At 46.7% G+C, this 20,632-nt stretch overlaps 1 pseudogene; it reads left to right on the top strand.

The window, feature by feature from the left end:
* The first annotated feature begins 9,969 nt into the window (after nt 1–9,969).
* On the top strand, nt 9,970–14,054 carry LOC149868702 (uncharacterized; annotated as a pseudogene).
* The last annotated feature ends 6,578 nt before the right edge of the window (nt 14,055–20,632 follow it).

Genomic DNA, 20,632 nt, shown 5'->3' with positions numbered 1-20,632 from the left:
CACTGTGAGAGGTCCTCAGGTAAATTACTGATCCCCTGGGGATCCTCTTTCCTCTCTCTTTTCTCTCCTCTTTTTCTCTTGTTGAGGCTTCCTTTTTGCTGCCACCACCGCCACGCTCCAATCTCGGAGCTTCTAACCTTATATGGTATCGGCTCCAGAAGCAGCATTCTACGGGTCCTTTCACTGCTGCCACGCTTTCTCCTTCACATGAACATACAGCCTTGGGCTCTGGTTCTGTATTACCAAATCTAATGGTAGCTTTGTGGTTACCATTAGCTTTGTAATTTCAGTGGGTCTGTGATAATTCCTTTAAGTCCATTTCTTGGTGAACAATGATATACATCACAGACAGTACCAGCACCATCTGTCTTCTTGCTAATAGTTTCATTAGAAAGCTATCTATCACTCTGACAGACAGACAGACAAATATTCTCATCCCACCTTTTAAGGAGCTGGAATCCAGGCAAAAAAAAAAACCCTATAAAACTTCTTTACACCAAAATATATCAATATGTTACAAAGTTGTCATAAAATATCCTACTTCATTTAAAAGATACTTTTTATCCTGTTTAACAGCATTAACAGCCAAATGTTTCAAATTAAACATATGCTGTGATAACATTAGTTTAATACTCCTACAAAGCTGTACTGTACAACTCTTCAGTTAAATGTCAATATTTTGCACAGGATGGGATTATCACAAATTTTCATTTTTATGTTACCTATTAATCACCATAACAATATTTTCCCCTATAAAATTAAAATACTTTTAATTACTACTAAGAATTTACGTTCATTTGAAGATAGGTCTGGATGGTTTAAAGATATTCTTTTCAGATAAAAAATGTGACTTGCAGTAACTTGAGATGCATATAAAATGCTCTCATGATGAAGTATAGATAATTTTCATGTATAATAAACTATCCCAATTTTTTAAATAGTATAGGAGGTCATTCTTCATAAAAAACATCAGATAACCTTTCACTGTCTAATAAGAACTATAACTGACTGCACCATGAATCCAAATGATAAGCAACGAATACTGAAAGGAATATTACTTCAGAATTTAAGCTACCTATGCTTCAGAGTTTAAGTTACACTCTAAATACTGGAGACCAAAATGAGACCTAATGTGTGCACATGGGGTGTGGAAAGGAAGGGGGCAATGTGACAAATCCTCATCTGCAGCTATGGGTTCTTCTACCTGACTTCAAAGAATCCTTTGTTGGCTACTCCTGTGGAAAGAACTCTAGGGACTCTAGCCAGGCAATTCCTTCTTCCTGGGCATGTCTATATGTCTATATATACACAGTCTACATATCTATGTATGCACAGTAAGTCTTCTCCAGGAGCATGTCTACACGTGCACCCTGTGCAAAGCAGATTTGCTCTCAATGGGAACGGCTTGGTACCAGGTTGCTCCAGCCCTGCTCTGCCATGCCCCCATCCCACAGCAGCTAGGGGAAGCTCCAGGCTCCTCCAGATGCCAGTCCAGGGGCTGGCAAGAGGCATAGTTCCAATGAGGGAGGCCAGGAGAGCTCAGCTGGCTACAGAGACAGCTGTCTCCTGGCCCCATACACAGTGGGATGGGACCTGATGTGCATGGGCCCAGGAGACAGCTGCTGCTGAAGCCAACACAGCTGTTCTGGCCCCGTGCACATTGGGACAAACAGCTGCCAGCAAACCCCCTGCTGGGCAGGGCTTCTCTGCTTAGCAGGAGGTTAGCCATAACTGAGCCATAACTGCCACAAGTGAGGCAACTGCCAGTGAGACCCGTGGCCCTCCATTCAACAGGGGGCCCACTGGCAGCTGCCCTACTTACGGGACAGTTCCTGGCCAGTGCCCTGATGAGTTGGGGGGCATAGGGCTTGCCAGCAGCTGTCCTGCTTGGGTTTTCAGCCTCCGCCCACCCCCCAAAACAGCTGTGTGGTGTGGAGCTGGGAGCTCCAGAGAGCAAGCAGGGGTTGGAGTTCCCAGCTCCATACTGCACAGAGCTACTCTGCAGAATGAGCAGGGGCTGGGTTCCCAGCCCCCGCTTGCTCTCTGGAGCTCCCAGTTTTGCGCTGGGAGCCAGGATGGGGGTGCCAAATGCTCCTCAGTCCTGGTGCTGATTGGCAAATTTGTTCCTGGTCATTGTCTACAAGTGTGATACTGCACAGTAACTACCGCATAGTTAATCTAGTACCTGTATTTACAAGTACTAGCTAACTGCGCAGTAGCCTAATTTACTGTGCAGTAAATGCCCCATTCGTGTAGACGGTGACACTTTACTGTACAGTAGACTATCCAGTAAAGCATCTCATGTATACATGCCCCCTGTATAGCAATATACACCCATAACACAGCACCTCTTCAAATAAAGCAAAGTTTCTACAGCTTCTTATCTTCAGCCTCTAGCACCACAGAACTCACCTACTGTAATATTCTGAAACTGTGAAATGCACTTCTCTGCAGCAAAGGGCCATCATGAACCTCCCCACCTTCCACTGCCACTCCAAGTATCCATTCTCTCCCTTGCCTTCTCCAGCTGAGCCACAGAGCCACACGCACATTACCAGCGATGATCAGCTGAACCAAAGCATGCAAACACAGTGGAGAGGATGACAAATGATATGTACAGTGGCTTATTTTGTTCCCTGAATTTTTCTTGCAGTTGGTGTAAGGAGCATATCATGTCCACTATTGATCTCCCTGCTCTGAATCCACTCTGCGATTCCAGGAAGGCATGGTCAACACTACCACCGAAGCAGCCTCAGGAGGCTGTGAGGCTTTCAGACACCACCCCCAGCTACAACAGATCCCCTGCCTTCCCCTTTCTCTGAGGGAACTTGTGCTGTAGCTTACATCTGATTGATACCAGCAATAAATCACCATACTCCCCCTCCCCACATCAGTTCAGCTTTTTTAATCAGTAAGTGGGGAGCAGAGGTTAGACCCTGACCATCCCTGCACCCTTCTCCAATTTACTCCAACATGTCCAGCTCCAAAACTGCGGTAGCTCACTCAGCAGCAGAGGATGGATTCTCACTGTCCTGTGCTTGAGTGGCAAAGCAGATATTGTATGGCTGTTTCTGGCCACCTCTCCAGCAGGAGAGTCACAGATGTACCTAATCCTTTTTCTATATACAGCAACTAAGCTCCTGGCTAAGTGGGGAACAGCTCCCTGAGCCAGCCACATTAACTTGCATCCCAGTACCAAGTGAGCTTTTTAATGGTGGGTGTCCATCATTGAGGGAAGAATTTAAATGGGTTGCCACACCACATTGCTCGAGTTCTAAGCCACAGCCAGAAATGCAGAATGGCTGGAACTACACCACCTGACAATGATTACAGACACCCAAAAAAGTTGAAACTGGTAAAATAATCTGTATAGCCAGAGGTCAGCTGTGAGTTAACTCCACTGCCATAGGCTACTGCAGGCTAGAGATCTGAGAGCAACTTTCTTGATGAATGGTGGTCAACCCATAGTTCATGGGTGAATCAGGCCTCTGAAGTGACTGGATCTGGCCTGTGATGCAAGGGATAAGGAGCAAGCAACTCAACCCAACATATCCCCTTCCCTGTCCTGTGTGGTGTCAATGATCCCCTCCACAGCCTTCCTTGCCCTTTCCCTCCTCACTTCCTTATGGGAAGTGCTGCTTACTCTCTTCCTTCCTTTTTCCCTGTCCCCTCCTCTAGTCAAGCACTGTTTACCAGAATCCCAGAAGTAAGCGCTCTTTCTTTTCCCCTCCCCTCCCTCTGACATTGGCAGCCATCTTCCTCCACCCCTCCTGTCTCTGTTGTCCTCCTCCCACCCACCCCACACATGCACAGTGGTTCCCAACCCTTTTTATACAGCAGACTGGCAAACTCACTCAAAGAATTTTGGCAGATCAGGTACAGAAAGTCTATTTAGCATATTTAAATATAATTTACATATTTAAAGTGTACTAGAGGAGAGTGGTGGCCTATGGTGCAGCTAAGTTGCAATCACCTGGCAACCACACTAAAAGGTTGAGCACTACTATTCTAGCTGATCATCAAATAAGAACCATGCTTCCAGTAGATAGCTGAGCAGAGTACAGTCAGGCTGTAACATGCGATCTTATGCTGGAGGTGTACACCCCCCATCTCTGAAAAAAAGGGACAGACCAAGGATACGTTTGGAGCCAGTCCTAAGCAAAGTGGGCTCAGGGGGAGCTGAAAGAGATTTGTTCCCACAGCTATCCCCATATTTGTCTCAGGGGAATACAGTTGTCACATTTGTTTTTGCCATTTAGATTTGTCTGCAGTGGCTGGCCCTTGCTCTGAATGAACTTGCTGTGCAAAACAGATGCAAAGTCCTAAGTTGTCTAACTTATTTGCCTAAAACCACATTTCAGCTAACTAAAAGACTTACATTTTCCAAAGTTCTCATCTCCTATAAACTTTCAGTCACAGGAGAGCACACTGAGTGCTGAACAACTCTGAAAATTATTTAGGTATTTAAAAATGAGCTTAGGCATCCTATTTTCAGGCAACCAAGTATACAATTTTTGGCTTAAATATGTACCACTACAGTTTATAAACTGCCCTAAGTGTACATCCTGTTTTCCAATGAAGCATGTGAAGCAAAAATTATATTTCCTTTACCAAACAGCCTCAGGTCCCAATTCAAAAAGGTACCTCAACTCAACCTTAACTTGCATCTAAGAAATACAGTACAAAGAATTAAAGAATGGCTTGCAGTCATTACAGTGGGAGCCTTCACAAGGGTTCTACATTATTATGATAAATACAAGTAGTGTACTGTACAATCACTTCTAGTTACATCATGCTTGGTCCAGAATGGTAACTTATTGTAGAACAGGGGTCGCCAACCTGTGGCATGAGTGCCACAAGTGGCATGGGCAGCCTGTGTGTGTGGCACCTGACATATCGGGGAGGGAACAGGCAGCACAGTGGCAGATAGAGCAGAGTGCAGAAAGAGCAGCAGAAGATTATGCAGGGAGCACAAGACAGGAAGCAGAAACAGCAAAGGATGGGGCTGAGAGCATAGGGCAGGGAACAGAAAGAAAAGCAGAAAATCAGGTAGGGAGAAGGGATTGGAGTGGCACTCAGGAAGGGAGCAGGACTAATCCGTGACACACCTGACAAAAAGATTTACCCCTACTGCTGGCTGGGTGCAGCCAAAATCCATTTTGTGGGATTTTTTAAATATCTGGGGGCCACCCAAGAACCCTTGGGCCACACCACATAGATAGAAGGTGGCCAGCCTGTGTGCCAAGTTAGTTGTTACTGGAGAAACTGTAATATTTCCATTTCTTGGACTTTAACTGTGCAACCACAATACATTAGGGCATGGGTGGCCAACCTGTGGCATGCATACCAAAAATATGGGCAGCCTTTGTGTGTGGCACGTGGGAGATCGGGGAGAAGGACAGGCAGCACAGCTGCAGATAGGTCCGGAGACAGAAAGCAGAAGAGAAGATTGGACAGGAAAGGGGATTGGAGTGGTACTCGGTGAGGGTGTAAGGCTCATTTGTGGCACATCTCCCAAAATGATTAGCCCCCACTAGAATATTTTTCCAGTGCTAAGGTATAAAATATAGCTCACTATCCTTCTAAAACACCTACTTACCCACCTGCCAGCACAGGCAAGCAGAACTAGACACATGCCACAATTGCAGTTTTAATTTTTCTAAACATATTTCTGTTTTGTGCTTGTGACATTTTCCAGGTCTAGTATGATGTTCTCAATGTATATTCTCATAATTTGTAAAGCTATTTTTATTCATTATCTGATAATAGTGAATCCATGAAAACTTAACAATGCAACCTGTTTCACTTGAAGAATGTTTTTCACTTTACAATGTGTAAATGGTGGTTTGTTGCTGCAGGGTTCTGGCTATTTTCTAGAGTAAAAACATACTTAAAGCTTGTGTTTTTAAAGAGAATACATATATTTGAGCTAACTCCTCAGGTGGTGTAAACTGGCCTTGCTCCATTGATGTAATAAACAGCTTTGTGAACTTGGCAAATAAATAGTAGAAATAGAAGCCAGACTGGGGGCTGACTGAGCTTGGACCAGCTCACCTGCCCAGAGCCTACCAAAACTCTGTGCTAGTTTCCTTTCCTTCATGGGACTGTACATATCTTTGCCATCACACAATAGGTTTTACTGGAAATAGAAAGGAAAATGTGAAATATAATTTTTCTATGTACCACTTGAGGGGGTCCCCAGTGGTTGATAAGAAGGCTGAGCTGTGTCGATATGGGGCCAACTGCTCAAAGTTCAATAATGAAGCAGCAAAGGTGATGGCAGGCCCCCATGACAGACAGTCACATTGTCTCTGTCATACATATGTACCTCTCAGGGCCCAGGCATGCAGTTAGTATGTATGGACATGACACCATAACAACCCATGCTCTTGAGTTTCATTGCTCCCTTAGGGGTAGACTGTGTTAGTGCAGAGGGGCAGGAGAGGGAGTAAGTATCCCCTTGGAAACTGTTGTGTGGGCTCCCTAGTCTGTGGGACTGCCTGGTTAAGAGAATGTGAGCCCTGCATACCTCCTGCTTCCCTTTGGACAGGTGAGCAAGGCATGATGGGAAGTGGGCAGAACTTTCTGAGAGGGCACCAGCCACGGCAGCTGAGGAGGGAGGTGCTGACCATTAACAGTTTGCTATCCCTGCTCCACCTCTTCTGAGAGTGAAAGAAGAATAATCCTTCTCTATCTGTCTCCTGGGACAATACAGCTACACATAGCCCTACGCAGGACAGATGGCAAACTGAGAGCCTAACTGTTCAAGTTAGTAACACAGGAACGATCAGTCTGTGCCCAACCCAAGACCCACTTAGCCCAGTACCCATCATAACCGGCTCTAGATGCTTCATATGAGCAACCCCACAGCAGCAGATGTGGGATAACCTGCCCTGGCCTAGCACAAGTGTCATCCTGGTCTTTAATGGTCAGAGAAACCCAGAAGCAGGAAGTTTCATAACATTTTGTTGAAGGGTCTTAGAAGGGCCCTCTGGTCCTGCCCCTCCAGACCTGTGACTGTGCTAAATAGCACTGGAAATCAATTACACCCTTCCAAAACAGAGAAGAAAGAGGTGCCCATTCATAGTAGATAGCTGTGTTCCTCCTCTCACTTTAACTCCAGCAACATTTTCCCTTCCTCTTAAAAAAAAAAGTAGGCAGAAAATATATGCACCTTCTGCAGTTACATAAAAATCCTGAGAAAGACTGACATCATGCCCGTGATACACAATGCACAATTCTGGCTTGGGGTGTGGCTGAATTATAACAGCATTTTCATTTGGAAAGTGAGCCTTGTCCAGGCCCAGGGCACAAGTGGCAAACTGAGTACATTCACCATAATAAAAATCAAAGCAGCATAAAGCATTTCAGAGAAAAACTCACTAAAATCCCAAAACAAACCAGCATGTCCCTGAAGAACAATCTGAGCTCTCAAGAACTTCAGGGTGTTGAGGGTGGAAAAGGACCAACCAGCCTACTCTGGACTCCTTTAAAAGACATTTGTATGTTTATCTTGCTGGGATCCTTTGACCCCAGCTGACTTCCTGTCCCTGGGGCTGGGGGCTGGACTTGATGATCTTCCAAGGTCCCTTCCAGCCCTAATGTCTATGAAATCTATGAAATAGTCCAAATGCAAAGAGTTTTAAATCTCTATGCCCTGCAACATTGCAGATACCTTCTCCACAGAGATCATGTGTTGAGGCTCTGCAAGTAACACTGCGGGGTAGGAGGAAGAGGAGGAAGGGGAAGAATACCAAAGAATGAAGGAACAGACTGGGGAATCTGCCACTCTGCTTGTCCTATTCCCCGACCTGCTCCCTCAAGGTGGCAGTGCTGAAAGCAAAAGTCACATTAGAAATGCTGCACCCAGCTCAGCCTCTGCATTGTTCCCCAGCTGGTGACTGTGGGGAAAAGGCACAGCTGAGGAGAAAGACCCTCCTGCTGTTTAGCTCCCAATGAATCCTGTGGCTGGCAGGGCTAAAGAACAGTGCAGAAAGTCTTCCTGTCTCTGCAAGAGCCCACAAGCATGAGGTCTGCTTGCCTTCTGGGTGCTAAGGTACTTCATGGCATGTTACCTCCTCTAAGTCAGCAAGCCCCTTATTATCCCGGAGGCAAAAACCCTGTAAAATGCCACTAGCTTTAAGTTGCACTGATTTCAGTGCAGTGCTGCCCCAACCCCCTCATTCACTACTGTGCATCTTCTCCACAGGAATGAAATATTTTGCCCTAATAAATCAAGGCTTGCTACTAATTAGACAAGTCTACTCCAGTGTCTGACCACCAGCTGGCAAATATAACAATATACATACTCATGCAGGGATGGCAAAAAAGAGCCCCTGCTCAATTTGGTGCCTCTATAGTGGTTTTGGAGGTCATGGCTGCATGTCACAACTCAAATATTCCCTTGCTCTTACAAGCACAGAGAGAGGCAGGCCACTGTTAGACTTGGGAGTCACAGAGACAAAAGAGGCTTTCACATTCAGATCTCCAAGGCAGCAATAAGGATTTGAGGAAGAGTCCATGAGGCACTTTTGAAAATCTGAGCCCAGCTAACTGGCTCAAAGTCATGTAACAGGGCAGCAGCACCACCAGGAATAGCATCCTTCTCCCTTAGGGCTCCTCGGGTGATGTTATGCAGAGCAGTCTCCACTTCCTCCCCCACTATCCAACATAAACTCCGAGGCTGCAGATCAGAGTCCTTGCTGGGCATATGAGAGAAAAATCAATGAAATGAGGCATGTCTTGTAACTGTCAGTTAAGTGAATTTCCCATTCAGAACACATTTGTAATACCTGTGCTTAACTCTTCAACAGAGAGAAGAGAAAATTGCTTCACTGTTAAAGTTCATACTTTCCTATTTTCACCCCACAGTGACAAGGCTGTAACCCGTGTACAGCAGAGTTTTACCCCAGCTCTACTTCCCAGGGAGACCACCAGGAAAAGAAACAGCAGGACCTTGGAAGTCCCCTGTTTTCTTCTGCTGCTCTCAGAACTGAACAGGAGAATGGGACATTCTGGGGTCAGCAAGTTCTTCTGCATCACCATTCCCTCAGCCGCTAGCAAATGCCTGAATACCATATTTTCTCACATACAACAAGCCCCAGAATATAATCTGCACCTTGTTTTTGAAAGGCAGATAGAATAAAAAAAGATACTTCTGTGTTGTAACTGATTAGCAGCAGCTAGGGAGCAGAGTCTGCTCACTGTTTTTCCCGCCAGTGAGAGCAAATGTTCACTTTTGCCTGTAACCAACAGAAACTTCTTTTACTGTATTTCAAACAGATAATGTACACCCAAATTTCCAACAGCTGTTTTTTGGGAAAATAATGTGTGTTGGATGTGAGAATATATGACAGCGCAGCACCCCATTCTGAACTCTAGCTCCAGGGCACAACATCTGCAGGGGTTACTTTAATGGCACTTTGCACCCTACATAATATGTCATGGACCCCTTCCAGATCTTTTGTGCAATTTGTAGAAACTCTGGGCCTGCTCTCACTTAGAGGGGCCCAGAGTCCTTTGAGGGTGGTTCCCTCTAATTACAGCCCTCCAGCCAAGCCTGTACAGCAAAAGCATGGTGGAGGCAAGTACAAAGTCATTACACATGTGGACAAGAATATCCTCCTGAACAAGTCAGACAAGGAGAGGAGAGGGAGAACTGGGCACATGTACACCTCTACACACATGTGCCCCCTAAATTTACTGGCACCAGCAGCGGTGGCAGTGGAGAAGGCAGCAATAGCTGATCCCCCTAAGGTAAGTGGGGGCGTAGGAGCAGGCACAGCTGAGGCAGATCTGGAGGTAAAGCCCCCCGGATCCCTCTTGACTGAGCCGCCAAGGAGCCGCACTCCCGAGCCGTGCACTCTGTGAGGGTGTGCCAGTATTCGCACAAGCAGGCAAGCAGGAGCCAGGAGGAAGACTTTGGCAAACGGTAAGGCAAAGGCACCCCACCAAAAAATAAATAAATAAATGGTGTGGATGCAGAGTGCTGCCAGGGCCCCTGCCCAGGGGGTGCCAACTACCCGGGGCTTCTCTGAGGCCTCCACCCAGACAGACCCCATGGGGGAGCTGGTGTCATTCTGTCCCCAGGCCTGTGGGGGATGCTCGGTGGGGCCGGGGGAGGCTGGGAATGGGGGTCCCCACACCTGTCCCACAGGCGCCTATCTTAGGACCTTGGAGGGGCAGGTGAGGGAGCTTCAGGAGGAGGTTAGCAGAATGAGGGGGATCAGGGAAGCAGAAGACGAAATTGATGGGTATTTCTTTTCCCTGCAGGGCCATGCACCAAAGGAAGAAGAGCCCCAGGAGGTACCCTCCACAACGGAATGGCAGTAGGTCCCCTCCAGAGCCAGAGCTGCTCACGGTGGCACAGTACCAGCTTCCCCAGTCCAGCTGGGGAACAGGAATGAGGCCCTGGTGACACTGGAGGAAGAGGAAGGTGAGGAGGAAACCTCTGCCGAGGAGGTCACTCCACGCACAGAACGGACTGAAGGAGGCAAGTTGACCCAGAAGAAGAGACACCAGGTACTTGTCATAGGCGACTCCATCCTGAGAGGAACAGAGGGTCCCATCTGTCACCAAGATCCTATGACACATGAGGTCTACTGTCTGCCCGGAGCATGGATTCAGAAAGTGACAGAGATGATCCCTGCCCGTATCAGGCCCACTGATTACTACCCCATGGTCCTAATCCATGTGGGCACTAATGATGCAGCCAGGAGCAGTTCAGATCACCTGATAAAGAACTACCAAGCTCTGGGGGGCAAGCTAAAGGAGATAGGGGCACAGGTTGTCTTCTCATCAATCCTTCCAGTGAGCAGATGTGGAAGACGCCATAAAATCTGCATCTGGGACATCAACTTGCAACTTCAGGAATGGTGTCTCGCAGTGGGCTTCGGCTTTCTGAACCATGACCCACACTTCAAAACAAGAGACATGCTCAGGTGGGATGGGCTCCACCTCTCCCCCAAAGGTAAGCATGTGTTCTCTTTCAGGTTGGCTGATCTCCTCCGGTGGGCTTTAAACTAGGCACATCGGGGGAGGGGGAGGAAGAGGACCAAGGGAGCCACGGAACACTGAACCAGAAGACACTTTCAAGAACAGCCCAGCCAAGACAGGCGATGACCACAAGAAATACCCAGGTAAGAGACAGGGGCCCAGATAGTCCTGGCATTGGGAGAGAGGTGCATACACCCTCAGGAGGCCTTAAATGCCTCTATACGAATACTCATAGTATGGGGAACAAGCAAGAGGAACTTGCCCTCCTGCTAGCTAACACAAACTCAGACATAGTGGGGCTCACTGAAACTTGGTGGGATCCAACGCACGGTTGGGTGGTAAACATCAAAGGCTATAGGTTGTATAGGTGGGATAGAATGGGGAGGAGAGGTAGGAGTGTGATGCTCTACATCAAAGAGTAATACACATCCTCAGCAAGCAGCACTGGGTCTAAGGTAGGATAGACTGAGGTGCTCTCAGTATACAAGGGAGTTGGGGGGGAAGGGACCTAATGGTGGGGGTCTACTATAGGTCACCTAATGAGGGAGAAGAGCTGGATGGGGAATTCTCTGGTCAACTTGTGGAGGCAGTCAAGTCAAGGGATGTGGTCATCATGGGTGACCTAAACTATCTGGACATCCGCTGGGAAGAGCAGTCAGCCAGGTCTGACAGCTCACATAGGTTCCTAGCCAAATTATAGGACCTCCATCTAACCCAGGAGGTGCACAGTCCCACCAGGGGAAATGCCATGTTGGACCAGGTCCTGGCCATAGGTGACGACCTGGTGAGAGGACTGCGAGTCCTCGACTACCTGGGCAATAGTGATCATTACTTACTGGAATTCACCATCCAGTGCAGGGTGTCAAAGGCCTGCAGCAAAGCAGCAGCCCTAGATTTCAGGAGGGCGGATTTCAATGAGGTAAGAAAACTAGTCAGGGAGTCACTGAGATCCCAGAGGGGAGGGGAGTTGGGAGTCCAAGAGGAGTGGTCGTTCCTTAAAGAAACTATCCTCCAAGCCCAAAGGGAGACAATCCCCATGTGGATCAAACAGGGCAAGAGCACTCAAAAGCTCCCATGGCTCACCACAAGCATCCAGGAACATCTCAAAGCCAAAAAGAAGGTGTACACCCAATGGAAGGGAGGAGCCTTCACCAAGGAGGAGTATACCTCCATTGCTTGAGATTGTAGGGGGGCTGTTAGGAAAGCCAAGGCAGAGATGGAACTCGGACTAGCGACCTGGATCAAGGATAACAAGAAGTCCTTTTTTAAATACATAGGGGGTTAAAAAAAAGGTACCAAGTAACGTGGGGTCTCTGCGGGACATGCTTAGTAATCTGGTAGTAGCATCAGGGGACAAAGTTAATCTCTTTAACAGTTTCTTTTCTTCCATTTTTCTGAGCAGGGACAGGGATATTCCCCTCAGACATAGTGGGGCTCACTGAAACTTGGTGGGATCCAACGCACGGTTGGGTGGTAAACATCAAAGGCTATAGGTTGTATAGGTGGGATAGAATGGGGAGGAGAGGTAGGAGTGTGGGGAGGCGTAGCCAGGCCCAGGGTCAGTGCGGACCTAGTTAGGGAACTTCTGCAGGGACTAGTTGTGTTCAGATCAGCAGGTCCTGACGATCTCCACCCCAAGTGCTGAGGGAACTGGCAGAGTTCATTGCAGGACCCCTGACACAGCTTTACAAACACCCATGGTGCTCTGGCGAGGTGCCAGAGGACTGGAAAAGGGCCAATGTGGTCCCCATTTTCAAAAAAGGGAAGAAAGAGGACCCAGGAAACTATAGGCCCATTAGTCTTACCTAGGTCCTGGGGAAGCTCTTTGAGAAAATTATCCAGGAGTGCATCTGCAAGAGACCAGCAGGGAAGATTATGGTTAGAGGCAATCAACATTTTCAGATGACACTACGGTGTGGGGAGAAGTGGGCACACTGGAAGGAAGGAATAGGCTGCAATCAGAATTGGACAGGTTACAGGGGTGGGCAGAAGAGAACAGGATGGGTTTCAACACTGACAAGTGCAGGGTACTACACCTGGGGAGGAAGAACCAGCACCATACCTACAGGCTGGGGAACTGGGGAACTCCCTTCTCATCAGTGCAGAGGCAGAGAAGGATCTTGGAGTCATTATTGAGGCCAATATGAACATGGGCCAACAGTGTAGGGATGTGGTCAGGAAGGCCAACCAAACCTTGTCATGCATCCACAGATGCATCTCAAGCAGGTCCAGGGAGGTGATCCTTCCCTCTATGCAGCACTGGTCAGGCCGCAGCTGGAGTACTGCATCCAGTTCTGGGCTCTGCAGTTCAGGAGGGATGTGGATAGCATGGAGAGGGTCCAAAGGAGGGCCACTCGCATGATCAGGAGGCAGCAGGGGAGGCCCTACGAGGAGAGGCTACAGGACCTGAACCTGTTCAGCCTTCACAAGAGAAGGCTGAGGGGGGATCTAGAAGCCTGTTACAAACTAGTCAGAGGGGACCAGCAGGCATTGGGGGAGTCCCTGTTTCCCCAAGCACTCCCAGGAGTGACTAGAAATAACAATCACAAGCTGGCAGAGAGTAGATTCAGACTAGACATCAGGAGGTGCTACTTCACTGTCAGGGCGCCTAGGATCTGGAACCAACTTCCAAGAGAAGTGGTGCTGGCTCCTACCCTGGGGGTCTTTAAAAGGAGGCTGGATGAACACCTTGCTGGGGTCATTTGACCCCAGTACTATTTCCTACCATGGCAGGGGGTCGTACTTGATGATCTGCTCAGGTCCCTTCCGACCCTACCAAATACGAAACTATGAAACATGGGTTCATTAGAGGCAGGTCCTATCAGACCAACCTGGTTGCCTTCTAAGACCAGGTCACAAGAGCTCTGGATGCAGGTGTCGTGGTGGATGTAGTCTTTATGGACTTAAGGAAGGCCTTTGACACTGTTTCTTACCCCATCTTCATTAAAAAATTACGTGACTGTGGTGTCACTGCCTACACAGTCAGATGGGTCGCAAACTGGCTGGAGGACCACACCCAGAGAGTGGTGGTGGATTGGTCATTTTTGACCTGGAGGGACGTGGGCAGTGGGGTTCTACAGGGCTTGGTCCTCAGGCCCCCATGTGTCAATATATTCATCGGTGACTTCGACAAGGGGGTGAAAAGCACCTTGTTCAAGTTTCCAGATGACACTAAGATGTGAGGAGAAGTGAGCATGCAAAAGAGAAGGACAGGCTACAACTAGAGCTGGACAGGTTACAGAGGTGGGTGGATGAGAATAGGATGAGTTTCAATACGGACAAGTGCAAGGTAGTAGGTAAGGACAAATTTTGAGCAGTAGGAACCAGCAGCACACTTATAAGCTGGGAAATTCCCTTCTCAAGAGCACAGTGGCAGAAAGAGATCTTGGAGTCATTATTGACTCCAAGATGAACATGGGCCAACAATGCGAGGTCACAGTCAGTAGGGCTAACAGTACCTTGTCGTGCATCCACAGATGCATCACAAGCAGGGCCAAGGAGGTGATCATCCCCCTCTATGTGACACTGGTCAGGCTGCAGCTGGAGTACTGCATCCAGTTCTTGGCACCACACTTCAGGAGGGATGTGGACAGCATTGACAGTGTCCAGAGGAGGCCACCCGCATGATCCGGGGACAGCAAGGCAGACCCTATGAAGATAAGCTATGGGACGTTAACCTGTTCAGCCTTCACAAGAGAAGGCTGAGAGGGGGCCTGGTGGCCGTCTATAAACTCACTAGGGGGGACCAACAGGGTTTGGGAGAGACCTTGTTCTCCCTAGCGCCCCCCGGGGTAACAAGGAATAACAGCCATAAGTTGTTAGAGAGCAGGTTTAGACTAGACATCCGAAGGCACTACTTCACAGTCAGGGTGGCTAGGATCTGGAAACAACTTCCAAGGGAAGTGGTGATGGCTCCTACCTTGGGGGTCTTTAAGAGGCTTGACCTGGCTGGGGTCATTTGAGCCCATATTTTCTCTCCTGCTCAGGGCAGGGGGTCGGATCTGATGATCTACAATCCCTTCTGACCCTACTTCTATGAGGTACTGCACCTGGAGGTGAGAACCAGCAGCATACCTACAGGCTGGGGAACTCCCTTCTTGTCAGCACAGAGGCAAAAAGGGATCTCGGAGTCACTATTGATTCCAGGATGAACATGGGCTGCCAATGTGGGGACGCAGTCAGGAAGGCTAACCACACCTTGTCATGCATCCATAGATGCATCACGAGCAGGTCCAAGGAGGTTATCCTCCCCCTCTATGAGGCACTGGTCAGGCCACAGTTGGAATACTGTGTCCAGTTTTGGGTACCGCACTTCAAGAGGGATGTGGACAGCATAGAGAGGGTCCAGAGGAGGGCCACTCGTATGATCAGGGGGCAGCAGGGTAGGCCCTATGAGGAGAAACTATGGGACCTGAACCTGTTCAGCCTACACAAAAGAAGGCTGAGAGGGGATCTGGTGGCCACTTACAAACTTGCCAGAGGGGACCAGCAGGCATTGGGGGAGTCCCTGTTCCCCTGAGCACTGCCAGGACTAACAAGGAATAACAGCCATAAGCTGACTGAGAGTAGGTTCAGGCAAGACATCAGGAGGGACTACTTCACAGTCAGGGTGGCTAGGAGCTGGAACCAACTTCCAAGGGAAGTGGTGCTCACTCCTACCCCGGGCATCTTCAAAAGGAGGCTAGACAATCACCTAGCCATGGTCATTTGACCCCAAGCATTCTTTTCTGCCCATGGCAGGGGGTCGGACTTGTTGACCTGATTAGGTCCCTTCCGACCCTACCAACTATGAAACTAAGTCTGCTTTGTGGGGCCCAAAATGGCAGACATCATTGTCCCTCCGCCTTCCCTCCTGGAAAACTAGACAGTGCAGGTAGGTGTCCTGTGTTACTGATGGCTTCAAGTTAAAGAACTCTCTTTAACAGTATAAAGACCAACTCCTCTTTGCCTTACTTATGACTACAGTCCCGATGAACTCTCATCTGGACTATAGCAATACAAGACAAATAGATATTAAACTATCTGCACTTAGGAAACTGCAAATAATTCCAAACAAATTATCTCCTCAGCAACATGGGCTATGTAAACACATCCAACCTGCCCTCTTCTCCCTGCACTGGCTGCCCATCGGGTAGTGAGTCTCATTCCAGGTGGTGGTCCTCATTGCTCAGAAGTCTGACTCTAGGATATTTAAAAGATTGCCAAAAGTCCCAGCGCAAGGATTTGGGTTGAAAACTCCACTCTTTGACTGCAGTGGAACTTTCTAATGCCAAAGTAAGGCTAATATGTGCAAAAGACAGATTTCCAAGAGACTGGTCTTTAACTGGAATGAATTCCCCCAGGAACCCAGAACCATCACAAGCCGCCCCACTTTCTGTTCCAAAGGCTTGGAACACTTTTTCTATCTGCCTTTTTCAACAAATACATACACATATACATACACATACTTTTAAATAAAACCCTAAGAAAGCAAGCCACTGTTAGTCACGTTGCTTAATATGCTGTAAGAAAGCATTATGGTGTTAGGGGTGATATAAGACCCTATATAAAATAAACCAGACAAAACTAGAACAGAGCAAGGATTTGGCCTTGAAACACTAGCTTTACTCTACATTGGGTGTGTCTAAATAAGACACTTTACTGTGCAGTAGACTAATCTACTGCACAATAAATTGTCATTATCTACATGTCTGCATCATTTACTGTGCAGTAATTTAGTCTACTGCACAGTAACTACTACCTGTAAATACAGGTGGTAAAACTAATTGCACAGTAGATATTGCATAGTAGCACATGTCTAGACAATGACTAGGAGCAAATTTGCTCCCAGTCACCCCAACACTAGGGGGCCACAGGAGATGGAAAACTCCCCTGGGTCCTGGCACTGCTCAGTTCCTGGCTCCCCATAGGACCAAGCTGAAAATTTCGACACACAGGTTGAAAATTGTGTGTTATGTGAAAAAATCTAATTTTTTCATCACTGAAGTTTTTGGTGCGCTGAACCTTCCATGGTTCTCTTCTTCAACAAACCTCGTTTTAGAAGCATAGTAGCTAGTATTGCAAAATAATTTGTGTAGCATTAGTAGGCTGCGTTTTATACCAGTTTGCAAGCACCACAGATTAAATAAAAACTTTCTCCCTTATTCTGCTGTTCCCTTCAGTCCCCTTTAAAAGCAAGTCAGCATCCTACTTACATCAGTGACTGTTGATTTAGGACTGGATTGGAGACTACTATGTGCTCAATCTCAAATCTTGTTTACTGTACAAGGTCACAGTGGGGCATCACTTCTCAAAGACACAGGAACAGGCTCTCTTACAGAGGGGAAAAAAACAATTATTTTTTCATGGCTTGCACGTGGTCAACTGTCAAAGAGCAAGCACAAATCACTGAGAAATCACTTGATGATCCAAGTGGTTTCCTCTGACATGCAGTTAGGGGAGGATAATACAGTATTAAAATGTGGATAAGGAAGAGGCAATTATGGGCATTAAAAGGTCTATATTAGAAAAACACCATGAGTCTGAACCAAGTTTCAATGACATGAATGGAAAAACGCCTATGGAATTCAGAAGTAGGACTGTAGAAATATACTTCTTCCATGTCTCTCATCCCCTTTCTTTTCCCCACCATGTACTATGGAATCAGGAGAGAAGGGATATGGGGGAAAAGAAGGCACTACAAGAGAGTATAGTCTTTGTACCCTTGGCCACTACTACAAGACCGTTTCAACTACTACAAGACTGTTTCAGGATGGACATAAGGAAGAATTTCTTTACTGTCTGAGCCCCCAAGGTCTGGAACAGCCTGCCATCGGAGGTGGTTCAAGCACCTACATTGAACACCTTCAAGAGCAAATTGGATGCTTATCTTACTGGAATCCTATGACCCCAGCTGACTTCCTGCCCTTTGGGCAGGGGGCTAGACTCGATGATCTTCTGAGGTCCCTTCCAGCCCTAATGTCTATGAAATCTGTGAAAGTATGACTGACTATGACTTCATCAGATACAGTGAAGTCTGAACATCTCACTGACATGGCGGCCATTTTCTGCAAATGTATTTGCACGTAACTTAAATATACATGTATTTGCATGTAACATATGGGCCAGAGACTGCTCCCTCTGAATTTGGTGGTATGGTTCCAGTACTTGATCTGGAAGGATCATGCTCACCAAGGTTTGTCTTGACCAGGAAAAGTAGTCATATTAAAGCTGGATTTAGCTAACTTCCTATCTAAACTCAATGTAACTACTCTTGTTCTTGATGCAGGTGTACTACAACAGCTTGAACTCAACTCAAGGCCCTTGTTTCTTTCCCAGACAAATCTGTTGCAAAGACAAGACAAAGAAGAGAAAATAAAATAAAAGTCACTAAGACTGAAGAGGTATAAACTATGATAAATATTTATTTAAGCTAGTATGAGAGTATAATAAAAAGCCTGAGCCCTGACTCTGTGGTACCATGTCAATCTCTTTAAAATATACTGTGGGAGCATCTGCACATGATATTAATGCACCTGAATAAACTCTGGAGCAGTTGTTGCCAGAATCAGTTGCTCTCAGCCTGAGTGTCTTCACACGCACCTGGGACCACAGCAATTTGAGCTGGGGCAGTCCTGGGAACATGTGAAGATGCTGCAACCAGGAGCTGCTGCCCTGGGGCAGGGAGCCTGCGGGGTCAGCCTTGGGCTCTAGCTAACAGGCAGCCCCCACACTGTTATCACCCTCATGCCCCAGCCAGCCCCGGTAACAGTCTACATGTGTTTGAGTGTAAGTACTCTGCCATAACAAAGTACTTCTGCTGAGCAGCAGTATACTATGACACAGTTAATTAGTTTACTGCACCCTAATATGGATGCACATGTAGACTGTGACACTACTGTGGAGCTAATTAACCAACACTGCAGTAAAGCGCACATGTAGGTGCACTCTATTAGAGTGAAAAAGCTCCCAGATCAAATGTCATGATGGTTATATGAAGGTAAAAAAATCAAATGATGCTGAAATTTCCTCCAGAAAGCCCTCTCAAAAGCCCCTTTCCCACCTCTTCCCCACTGCTACCCCATTGTGGACATGCCTGTGCCTATCTTGTGAGGCGTGCCTCAACTTTTCCACTTGATCTCTTTCAGTCTCAATTCTCCTACGGACACACAGGTTGCTCTTAGCCTTGTATAACTGGAACTGAAGTAAGGCTAACCACTTTCGCTTGCCACAATTTGTTCTTAAATATAAATTGGGAGGAAGCTCTTAAACATTGTGCATGTTGTCCTTAATCCAGCACTAATGCCATTTTCAACCTCACCTACACCCCACCTTATGTCAACCTCTGAGGTTTTAGATAGATGGCCAAGGGTACAAAGACTATACTCTCTTGTAGTGACTTCTGAGATGGATAGTGCATAAAACAAAATCATACACAACTCAAAGATTACTCTAGCTCTTAATCCACTTTTACAGTCTTGTCCTGTGAGACCCTTCTGACCTCAGGATCCACAGTCAGAATGGTCCACTGTGAGCTATTCTTTCCCCACAAGTCCTCTCAACTAACATCTCTATCTTCTCTTTCAGGTTCATCATCCTTGCTCAGGTCCCAGTCATCTGCTCCCAACCGCCAGGACAATCCTGCCAGTAAGTCCCTTGGCTCCTCCAAGCCATCTTGGTGGGCTTTCTGCCAAAAGGCTGCTCATCACCATTTGACTCTCCCAGGACTTCCGGACCTCACTCCAGGTCTGTCCATCCCCACAGATCAGCCTGCTTTTAACCCAGGCGCAGGGTTCCTTCCCATCAAGCAGCAGCGACATGCACTTATGAAGCATGACCATGCTGGCATTGGGGTTTCCCCAGCATCTGTCTTCGTACACGGCACCATTTCTCACCACTATTTCACCTCTCCTTGCTGGCTCTGCAGGTACAAGTCTTCTTATCTTTCCTCCACTCCATTGCACCCATACATACCACACATAAGAACTGGACCTTGCAGCCTAACAAGAGATTATTAAACTGAGGTTATTTTGGATCAAGAGTTTAATTTTTGTGCGTGGAATAGCATAGCCCAATTAAACAAAGCTGTATTTTCACATGTAAATCTACTCTTCTGTTGCTTCTGCTGAAAAATGTTTTAATCGGGAAACAGCGTTCAGTTAAAAACAAGTGTTTGCCAGAAATGTGATTTTTGTCAAATGTGATTTTACACTAGAAAATCTCTGGATAAGTTAGATAAATTTAAAAATAATTTACAATTACATTTGTTTCATTTCATGTGTTAAATTGAATACATTTAAAAATTCTAAGCTTATGAAATTCTGTAATTGTTCCTTAAGAGGCAAAAGGAAAAATTAAATTCCATAACCCTATGACTTGAAAACTTATCCAACATAGTCCTTCATGTTATTGCATTCAATAGCAAATAAAGAGGGTAGAGGGAAATGGGAAATACTAAATCCAAAAATTCAAATATTTACAATTTTGAATATTTTTGTTTAAAAAACAAAAAGGACATTTCAAAGGGGAATAAAATCAATGTGTTGATTCAAATTGAAATTAAAATTCTAGTTCATTTTTAATTTTACTCATGAAACATTTCAAAAAGTTATGGATGACATTACAGGGAAGGGAAATGCAGTTTTGAACCAGGTCTAAT

The sequence above is a fragment of the Crocodylus siamensis genome, chromosome 3, assembly GCF_052110815.1.
Source record: "Crocodylus siamensis isolate JL-2025a chromosome 3, ASM5211081v1, whole genome shotgun sequence".
Classification (NCBI taxonomy): domain Eukaryota; kingdom Metazoa; phylum Chordata; order Crocodylia; family Crocodylidae; genus Crocodylus; species Crocodylus siamensis.
The sequence above is the reverse complement of the archived record's forward strand: the minus strand, read 5'-3'. Positions and strand labels throughout refer to the sequence as shown.